Raw genomic sequence first — 11,285 nt, forward strand, 5'->3', positions numbered from 1 at the left:
GGAGTGTAGTAGTAGTAATAGTAGTAGTAGTAGTAGTAGTAGTAGTAGTAGTAGTAGTAGTAGTAGTAGTAGTTGTAGTAGAAGGGATATTTGTCATTATATTACTTTTTTTGCCCTTTACTCACTTGTTACTAAATCTAAGTGCACAGGCGGAGGGTGTAGATCCCAGTCCACCTCATCCTCATCCTCCATCCTTCATCTCCTGCTGCGTCTGTCCATCACTGCGGGGAGAGGAGAAGAACGAGGTGAGTAACAGTTTATGGGAAGAAGGAAGAGTTTCATAACGACTCGCGTCAGATTATTTAGGGAGACAGATGAAAAGAAAACAGGAAGAGAGGAAGTATAGGAAGACAAAAACAGAAAGGGAAGGGGATTGAAAGTATATTGGGTTAGTAAGATTGAAAGGATAAAGGAAAACAAAACGGGAAAAGAGGAAGATTGGAAGTATAGAAGAAGGCAAAAGACGGAATGAAAGGATAGGAAGAATATTTGTAGACAGAAGACAGGAAGAGAGGAAGATAAGAATAAAAAACACAGAAAACAGGAAACAATTAAGATCGAAAGAAAATAGAAACAAAGGATAGAGCGAAAGGAAGAGAGGAAGAGAGAAAGACAGAAGAGTTTGGCAAGTCGAAGTAGGAAGAAAGAAGAGCTTCATAACTAGACGAAGATAAGGAGCAAGAAGAATTAATAATGAGCCAAGTAAAAATAGACCAAGACATAAATCTCCCTTGCTGGATGCCTCTGGAGTCTCGTTGCTTTTATTACGACGCTATTATGGCGGTATTTTGTGTTCCTTTTTGGCGCAACACCCACAGAGACTGATTGCAACACATGAGCTCGTGCAAAACAGATATCCCTTCACCCTTACATGACTTTCCTCAACACACACAGCAACACACAGACGGAGCAACACACTGGTTCATGCAATACTATCCCTTCACCCTTACACGACCTACAACACACATACCAACACACACACCTCAACACACAGACAAGGCGCAACACAAGGGTTTATGCGATACAGATATCCGTTCACCCTTACATGACCTTCCTCATCACACACAGCAACACACAGACGGAGCAACACACTGATTCATACAATACAGAAACCCCTTCACTCTTACACGACCTGCAACACACGTCATCACACACATCGCAACACACAGACAAGCCGCAACACAAGGGTTTATGCGATACATATATCCGTTCACACTTACACGACCTTCAACACACACAGACAAAGTAACACAAAGGTTCATGCCATACAGATATAGTCTTCCGACCCTTACACGATCTTCCTCAACACACACCAACACACAGCCCGCAACACCCCCTCGTAATATACTTCGCCATCAGTAATTTGGTGTTTCGCGGTAGGAGAGGCCCTGCCCGCCCCTCCAACTCAATGCACCGCCCCCGCCGTCACTGCAAGCCATTATGTAACGATCCTCGGCCTTACGGAGGAGTGTGGTTGCTTAGCGAAGTGTGTGCAGAGTAACCAAATGAAACCAAAATAGTTTTTCTCAATAAATACACTTTGTAGGTTTTGAGGGTGTCACTGATGTTTGATTTAGGAATATGTAGGTGATCAAAAATATTAAAACGTTTGGTAATTGTGTAAAGAAGGGTGTTTGATTTTAAAAAGTGTATATAATCAAAAAATTTCAAACGTTTGGTAATTGTGTAAAGAAGGATGTTTAATTTAAAAAAGTGTATGCAATCAAAACATTCAAAACGTTTGGTAATTGTGTAAAGAAGGATGTTTGATTTAAAAATGAGTATGCGATCAAAAAAAATAAAACGTTTGGTAATTGTGTAAAGGAAGATGTTTTTTCACGTATTTTGAGGTGAAAAAATGTCTGGGTGAATGATTTTGAGCTTGTGTTATTTGATTTTCTAATATGAATGGTCAAAGAAATATCAAGTGTTCCGTATAAAAAATATATATATAAAATGTGAAGTAGAAAGGAAGAAATATAAAATGCTTAGTATAAGGGAAAATATTTTGCTTGAGAATATTCAGAGGTAAAATAAATATCAATGAACAAAAAATCTAATCTCTGGAAACAACACAGCGCGGCGGGGAGCATGAAGAGAGCAGCATACAAAACACCTTCCGGGCAACCACGTGAATCTTAATTACCAACCATAAAAAAATACATCAGGTGGAATAACGCTGAAAAGCCGCCTCAACCAGGTTATTAAAAGTCGAGGGGATATCATATGTCTATTTTGCATTGGCGGGAAGCGGCGGAAGAGCAGCAGGAAGCGGGCGGGAGGAAAGTGGGAAGCGTGCGGGAAGTAAGCGAAAAGTGGCGTGCGGCGTGCAAAGACTTTCTCCGGGCAATCAGGCGGCGGTGCATTAACAGCCGCTCGCCTTCAACGTGGGGAGTGTGGGCGGCCGTGACTCGAGTTCATAGCGCGTTCAAATCCCGCATTAGTGACGTCAGAGCGTGAGTCCCCGCCGCCATTACTCAGCGTGACGTCACTCATTGGTTCCTTTGGTTCCTTTGGTTCCGCTGGAGGTGAGGACGCGATAAATGAGATGGTGTTTGCTTATTTGTTTGTTTGTTTAGCGACGAGGTGACTATATTAAAGCAGCAGAGAAAAGTTAAATGCCCGATAAAACTTGAGGATGATGTTTTAATGTACTTGCGTGTCTAGTTAGCTAAGACGTGACACCTAAATGCCTACAAACATGAGAGGCTTTTACGTAAGGAGGGACTCAAGCTCTGACGCCATCCACGCTTCTTGGAAAATTAGAAAGAAAAAAAAGGGGGGAAGTCCACGTGCCAAGTTATCATCACGGCAGCGTCTTGTGGCAGTGATTAGTTCAAAATATTATCACACCATCAGTTATGCAGCAAAGGAGGAAACAAAGGAATAATGAAATCGTGGTATGTGTTCCCCAAGACTTTTGAGGGGAGGGAGTTTAAAATTAGACTCAAAACAACGACTTGGATTTGAAAGTAATGTAACCTTGACTATCAAAAAGTACGAACGAGTTTTACAAAGCAGGGAAGTGGATAGATTACGAAAAAGAAGAGGAAAACAAAAATAAAATATCGCGTAATATTCGAAAGTGAAATAAATAAAAAAAAATGCAACGTCCTTTTATTATCAACAATAGCATCTCAACAGTAAACACATCAATGAATGTTACATCATACAAATCAGCGAAGAAGTAAATAGATAATAATTCCAGGCCAATCAACACCAAACAGCGCAACTAAAAATAATGGCGTAATAATATCTACCAAAACAATTTTCCAGGAATCCGTCGTTGAGAGCTCATGATTAAAAGATATAAAAACTAAATACCACAGAAGCTTTCCTCATTTAAATTTCTCAACGCAACTAAAAATAAAAATAAAATAGTAATGATATAGGTGTAGCAAAACTATTTTCTGAGTATACATCAATAAGAGCTCATGATTAAGAGATGTAAGGAATAGATACTGCAGAAGCTTTCCTTATATATCCTTCTCGATGAGGGTTGCTATTTGAACGATACCGTGGGCGTGAATGTTAAGTATCGCCGCGTCCCCTCGGCAACACAGTAATCAGCAAGAACATAAACAGACGGATAAATGCAGCGTGTTGAGATAAAGGTGATAGTTATGCTCCGCCGTCCCGCCTTGACCGTGCCTTCCTGCCCCTCGCCGCGGCCCACCTCACTCCATGACCGTCAGTGGCATGCGAGTCTTCCTGGTACATGATTACGAGATAGACGTGTTGAAGTGAAGCAGAGGAGGAGGAGGAGTTGAGAAGCGAGAAGGGGGAAGCAGAACAAGAACAAGAGCAAGAAGAAAAAGAGCAAGGGCAAAAAGAACAAGAACATGACCAAGAAGAACAAGAAGAACAAGAGGAAAAACAAGAACAAAAAAGAGAATATAGAACAAAGAAAATAAGAAGAAAAACAAGAAATAGAAAAAGAGGGAAAGGAAAAAGAAGAAGCTAAACAATAATAAAACTAGGAGAAAGGAGGAGAGAGGAAAAGCATGAAGTAGAAAAAGAAGGAAAAGAATAAGAAAAGGGACTAATAAGAGAAAGAAATAAGTACAAGACACAGTAATGAGAGCAACAAAATAACAAGTGCGTGATAAAAATGAATCAACCTTGAAAAAAAAAAAAAGAGATGACCAGGAAAACAAGACAAGACAAAGGAAGAAAACACGTAGGAAAAGAGAAGTAGTATAAAAGTGAAAGAAATAAGTACAAGACACAGTAATGAGAGAGAGAGAGAGAGAGAGAGAGAGAGAGAGAGAGAGAGAGAGAGAGAGAGAGAGAATGATAATGCCGGGAAAGTTAATCGCCTGCAAAACATAAACAAAAAATAATTGCGAGGTAAAGGTGATGGAAATGGAGAACAACAATACACCAAAAAAAAAAGGAAAACAAAAGAAAAGCGATAAGAAAATTAAAATACGAAGAAAACGAAGAAGGAAGACATATTTTCAAATTCCTCCTCCTCCTCCTCCTCCTCCTCCTCTTCCTCCTCCTCCTCCTTCTCCTGGGTCATCGCCCCCACAAAGGAATCGCCAAATGGAGTCCTGCTAATCCTAAAGGAGCGATGCAGGACTCAAAGCTAAAGGAATGGCCGTGTCGGGAGAGCTTTTACGACCTTGGTATATAGAACCTCTTTTTCTTGCATTCTCTTTGGTTTTTGTTTATTCATTATTTATTATTTATTGTTTGTGTTTATTGATTTTATTATTATTTATTATTTACAACCTTCTTTTTTTTGCCATGTATTTTTTTGTGTTTTATCTGTTTTTGTTTTTATTTTGTTATCATTCCGGTGCATATCTTTTTCCTTTATATTATTTTTTTTTTCGTTTCGTTTCCGTATAGTTCTTAAATTTCAATGTCGTAATTTGCCTAGATATTCTGTCGTTTTTTCATGCATTTTTCTCTTATTTCGTTATCATTCCGGTGTACATTTATATTTTTTTCTTTATTTTTTTGTTTTCGTTTCGTTTCTGATTTCTTCTAAGTTTCAATGTCGTGCTTATTTTCATTCGACTTCTAGGCAACTTCATCAGCAATTCTTTTATTTTTTTTATGGGTGAGCCGAATTCCATTGCATTTTATTTTATTTTATCTTCCGTCGCTAAGTTGTCGTGCGGGAGGAACGTCGCCAAATTGTTTTCATCGATTCATTGTTTTCTAGTCAGTCTTGGGTCAACATCCGATGATTGGCTGCACCGGAATTCTGTATTAGCAACTAGAGCGATTGTCTTCATACACACACACACACACACACACACACACACACACACACACACACACACACACACACACACACACACACACACGAAAGCACGCACGCTCGCTCATCGCTTTAGTTAACAATGACGTCATGAGGTCACGTTATGCTAACCAACACGAGAATGAGACAGACAGACAGACAGACAGACAGACAGACTAAGAAAGAGTACGTTCAGAAGGAAGCAGAAATAGGACAAAAAAGACGTAGGTACAAGCTGAACGGTAAATAGCAAAACGTAACGAAATCTAAGTATAAGAATATGAAGAAAAATAGCAAGGAAAAGAAACTAGCAAGCATCATAGCAGGTAAAAATACGGAAAAGAACAAGAACGAGAAGAACAAGACCACGAATAATAAGAAATTGAACAAAAAGAATAAGAACAAAAATAACAAGAACAAGGAAGAGAATCAAAATAACCAAAGAAAAAGAACGAGAACAAAAATAAGAGCAATAACAGGAGGAACAAGAACAAGAAGATAATAACAAGAGAAACAAGAGTGCATCGGGAGGAAGACCAGGGGCGGGCGGGCGGGCGGGTCATCAGGGCGAAGGGACGGGCCATAGGAAAAGACTAGCTAGCGGCCAAGGTTGGAATTTAACGATAAAATCAATGAATTACCGAGAGATGGCTAACGTGGAGGAATTACCTGCGAGAACACTCAATGGCGGGTCGATCATGTGAGAGAGAGAGAGAGAGAGAGAGAGAGAGAGAGAGAGAGAGAGAGAGAGAGAGAGAGAGAGAGAGAGAGAGAGAGAGAGAGAGAGAGAGAGAGAGAGAGAGAGAGAGAGAGAGAGAGAGAGAGAGAGAGAGAGAGGTAAATTATGGGAAAAATGCTGAATATGGAAATTGCTATTGACCGTGACCTTGGCAAGAGAGAGAGAGAGAGAGAGAGAGAGAGAGAGAGAGAGAGAGAGAGAGAGAGAGAGAGAGAGAGAGAGAGAGAGAGAGAGAGAGAGAGAGAGAGAGAGAGAGAGAGAGAGAGAGAGAGAGAGAGAGAGAGAGAGAGAGACAACAGAGAGAGAGAGAGAGAGAGAGAGAGAGAGAGAGAGAGAGAGAGAGAGAGAGAGAGAGAGAGACATTTTTTATCATATTTCTAGACCATAACATTTTTTTACGCAACTGTCACGCCCCCTTCATTAGCACTCCCCATTTTATACTCCCACGCACTCCTCCTCCTCCTCCTCCTCCTCCTCCTCCTCCTCCATTCTCTGTTTTCTTCTTTCGTTCCCTCTACATGAGCCTCTCCTATATTTACTTCCCCTATTCCACAGTTTCTCATTGTCTCCCCTTATCCCTTCACATTACTGTCTTCTCCCCTTCCTCCCCTTTACCTCTTCTTCCCATCGTTTTCCACCCTTTTCCTCCTCCACCGTTGTTTTCCCTTCCCTCTCATTTTATTCCCTTCCCTTCCGTTCTCTCCCCTTCCCTCCCGTTTTCTTCCCTTTCCTTCCCTTTACTTCCTTTCCTTTCCCTTCCGTTCTCTCCCCCTCCCTTCCGTTCTCTCCCCTTCCCTTCCCTTTACTTTCTTTCCTTTCCCTTCCCTTCCTTTCTCTCCCCTTCCAGTCCGTTCTCTTCCCTTCCCTTCCCTTTATTTCCTTTCCCTTCCCTTACGTTCTCTCCTCTTCCCTTCCCTTCCCTTTGCTTCCTTTCCTTTCCCTTCCCTTCCGTTCTCTCCCCTTCCCTTCCTTTCTATTCCTTTTCCTTCCCTTTCCCTCCCATTTCGTTTTTTTTCTCCTCCCTTTCCATTTCTCTTCTCTCCTTCCTATCCCTTTCACCTTTTTCACCCTCTCCTTCCTCCCATTCCTACCCTCCCTTTCCCTCCCCATCCCTTTCAATCTATCCTTTCTCCTTCCCTCCCTTCCCCCTACTCTTCCTTTGCCTCTCTTCCTTCCCTTTCCTACCCTCCCCTGCCCTCCCCATCCCTTCCAATCTCCCCTCTGCCCTTCCCTCCCCATCCCCCTCCCGTCCCATCCCCCTCCCCCTTCCCTTCCTCTTTCTCTCTCATCCTTCCCCATAAGACACGCGAGATGACCTCCATAAACTATCGTCCCCTCAGTTCTTTTTTACTATATATATATATTTTTTTAGTATTTTATTTTCCTCGAACTCCCGCGTGAGAAATAAAGGGGTGGAAGGAGATTTAAGGGAAGGCGGGACTTTTTATGGATATTAATGGTAGATCGTACGGAGAAAGCCTCAGGAATTTCTCACCATCATTGCGTACGAGACCGAAGAAACGAATGAGGAACTTAAAGACACGAGACATATTTTTCAGCGATGGTCCAAAGCAGAAATAACGAGTCAACAAAAAATAGGGAAAAAAATGGCAAAAAAAGTAATGATAGTATTGATGAAAGTGATGGTACGTGAGAGAGAACGAGACACTTTTTCCAACGATGGTTTAGAACGAAATAGATTTAAACGAACCGAAATAAAAAAAGGATAGATTAAAAACAGCAAAAAATAAATAAGAAAGTAATGATAGCAATAATGAAAGTGATGATACGTGAAAGAGAACGAGACACTTTTTCCAACGATGGGTTAGAACGAAGTAAATCAAAACGAACCGAAATAAAAAAAAGGATAGGATAAAAACAGCAAAAAAATAAATAATAACAATAATGAAACTGAAAAATGAATACTAAAATGTAGAGAATTAGAATAACGCCTCAATAATGTATAAATGATTGGAAGTTCCACATGAAAGGAGAATAAGAAAGTGGATATTGAAGTAAACGGGAAAAAAAAGTGAATAAATCGAAAATACAGAAAGTTAAAAGAAAATAAACAAAAAAAATGAAAAAAATATGCACAATAATCGAGAAGAAAACATTAATAAAAAAGAGGTGAACGGAAAGCAAAGAAAAAAATTAACAAACCATCAGAATAAAGAAAATAATAAGTAATGAGACAAAAAAGTAACGAACAAAAAACGAAGAATAAGGAAAAACGAAAATAAAGAAAACGAAAAAAGGAAAATAAAGGAAAGACTAAAAGAAGAACATCACATCCCTTTCCTCACCTGATTCCCTGATTTAAAGGAGGAGAGGAGCTGAGAGGGATGAGGGAAGCTGAAAATAGCGGAGCCAATGGTTATCTTTCTGCTTCCCTTTCTATCCTGACTGTCTTGGAGGAGGAGGAGGAGGAGGAGGAGGAGGAGGAAGAAGAGGAGCAGGAGGAAAAGCAAGGAAAAGAAGAAAAAACGTGGAGGAAGAACAAAGACAAAAAAAGACTCGAGAAGAAGAAAAGAAAGAAAACCAGAACTAGAACAGGAACAAGAAAAAACAAGAAGGAAAAAGAACACGAGGAAAAAAATAATGAAGGAGCAGAACAAGAACAAAAAGAACAAGAAGGAAGAACACGAAAAAAAGAAATAATGGAGGAGCAGAACAAGAACAAGAAGAACAAGGAGGAAGAAGAACACGAAGAAAAAAATATATAATGGAGGAGCAGAACAAGAACAAGAAGAACAAGGAGGAAGAAGAACACGAAGAAAAAGGGAGGAGAAAACGAGAAGAAGAAGAACAAGAACAAGAGGAAAAGGAGGTAGAGGAGGAGGAGGAGATGGCGTGAGAACAAAAACAAGATTAACAAGAACAAAAAAAAAAAAACATTAATATAAGAAAAAAAAATGGAGGAGGCGGTGGTGGTTGTGGAGGGAAAAAGAGAAGGAAGAAGAGGAGGAGGAAGAGGAGAAGGAGGAGGAGGAGGGCGTGGGATTCCGTGACCTTGACCTCATACTATCCATCAGGCGTTCTGGAGGTCACCTTCCTTCCTGCTTGGCAACCTGGAATTAGGCTCCTACTGACACACCTGCCACATACCTGCTGACGGAGGGACGGACGGGAGGGAAGAGAAGAATGGAAAGGAAAGGTGGAAGCGTTTTTTGTAGGTTTTTTTTTTAGAGGAACGGAAAGATAGGACGAGAGGAAGAGAGAGGAATGAGCGAATCGGATTTTTTGGGTCGTTTTTGTGTATTTTATCTGCTTTTAAGTTTTGTAATCTTTCCACTGCACATTTATAAGTTTCATTTCCTTTATATTTTCCTTCGTTTTGTTTCGTTTCAGTCGTCTTCTAAGTTTCAATGTCGTGTTTATTTTCATCTGACCTTCTTTTTATTTTTTCAGCTTTTTTTGTGTCTGTGTATCCGTTGCAAATTATTGATAAGAAAAGAGAGAGAGAGAGAGAGAGAGAGAGAGAGAGAGAGAGAGAGAGAGAGAGAGAGAGAACAAGGGAAGGAATGGAAAAGAAGACAGTGAGAAAGTTGAGAGAAAGAGAAGCATTTTGCAGTATCCCTCACCCACTAAAATACGTAACAAGCAAAGAAGAAACACAAGCGAAAGAAAGGAAGAGAAGAAAGTGAGAAAACTCCGATAGAAGCAACATGAGTCACTCTAAAATACGTTATCAAACTCACATCAAATTCAGCCTTATACAGAATTCAACCTTAACGCCCAGCAGCTCGGAAATTACATGTTCTACGGATGATATATATTCAACCCCCTCAGAGAAGCAGTATACATGTAACATTTGACCCCTTCGACTTGTCCTCAAAAAAAAAAAAAAGGTTCAATAATTCGACATTTAACTCGGGTCATTTGCAGCAATCAAGTAATTTTCACAGTCGCTCCCTTCCTTATTTACCTCATACGGATCACGTTTCTCAATTTCTCTCTCTCTCTCTCTCTCTCTCTCTCTCTCTCTCTCTCTCTCTCTCTCTCAGCAGGTGTGTTTTAGCATAATTAACGTCTGCATCACATGTGTCTCAGGTACATCGGTCACACCTGAACTCCCCAAACCTTCACTTTTCTCTCCCCTTCGTTCGGGTACCTTCATTTTTTCGCTTCTTTTCGTTCCTAAACCTTCAATTGCTTCTCCTATCGAATGAATATCTTCGCTTCTCTTATGCATTCGTATGATTACCTTCATTTTCTCTCTTGCTTTCGTTCCTACACCTATTTCTTTTTATTTTCGTATTGGTATATTCGCTACCTTCATTTTCTCTCTTCCTCTCGTTCCTAAATCATATATTGCTTCTTATTTTCGTATTAATATCTTTACTACCTTCATTTTCTCTACTGCTTTCTTTCCTAAACCCTCATTTTCTTCTTATTTTCGTATTAATATCTTTACTATCTTCATTTTCTCTACTGCTTTCTTTCCTAAACCTTCATTTTCTTCTTATTTTCGTATTAATATCTTTGCCATCTTCATTTTCTCTACTGCTTTCTTTCCTAAACCTTCATTTTCTTCTTATTTTCGTATTAATATCTTTGCTATCTTCATTTTCTCTCTTCCTTTCGTTCATAAACCTTCAATTACTTCTTATTTTCGTATTACTATCTTTACTACCTTTATTTTCTTTATTGCTTTCTTTACTAAACCTTCAACCTTGCTTCTTATTTTCGTATTAATATCTTTGCTATCTTCATTTTCTCTCTTCCTTTCGTTCCTAAACCTTCTATTACTTCTTATTTTCGTATTAATATCTTCGCTATCTTCATTTTTTTCTCTTCCTTTCGTTCCTAAACCTTCAACCTTGCTTCCTGTTTTTGTATTAATATATTTACTACCTTCATTTTCTCTATTGCTTTCTTTCCTAAACCTTCATTTTCTTCTTATTTTCGTATTAATATTTTTGCTACCTTCGTTTTCTCTCTTCCTTTCGTTTCTAAACCTTCATTTTCTTCTTGTTTTCGTATTAATATCTTTCCTATCTTCATTTTCTCTCCTCCTTCCGTTCCTAAACCTTCATTTTCTTCTTGTTTTCGTATTAATATCTTTACTATCTTCGTTTTCTCTCTTCCTTTCGTTCCTAAACTTTCAATTGCTTCTTATTTTCGCATTCGTATCTTCGCTCTTTCTTGCGTTCGTTCGGGTTCCTTAATTCCTTCCTTCCTTTATTTTCTGGCCCTGCATTTTCTCTTCTTTTTCTTCCCTTTGCTTTGTCGTCCTCTCTTCGTCTTCTCTCACTTTCTTTCGTGCATTTGTGTCTATCTCTCTTCTTA

The 11,285-nt window shown here is 39.5% G+C and overlaps 1 protein-coding gene across 4 annotated transcripts in view; it reads right to left on the reverse strand.

The window, feature by feature from the left end:
• Positions 1–11,285, reverse strand: part of LOC126980369 (osmotic avoidance abnormal protein 3-like) — an 87,642-nt gene that overhangs the window by 74,728 nt on the left and 1,629 nt on the right. For all 4 annotated transcript variants that reach the window (XM_050830220.1, XM_050830223.1, XM_050830221.1 and 1 more), the window contains exon 2: positions 126–221. The gene's annotated coding sequence lies outside the window, so the exon portion shown is untranslated. The remainder of the gene's footprint in view (positions 1–125; positions 222–11,285) is intronic.

This window comes from Eriocheir sinensis, chromosome 44 (genome assembly GCF_024679095.1).
Source record: "Eriocheir sinensis breed Jianghai 21 chromosome 44, ASM2467909v1, whole genome shotgun sequence".
NCBI classification, from domain to species: Eukaryota; Metazoa; Arthropoda; class Malacostraca; order Decapoda; family Varunidae; genus Eriocheir; species Eriocheir sinensis.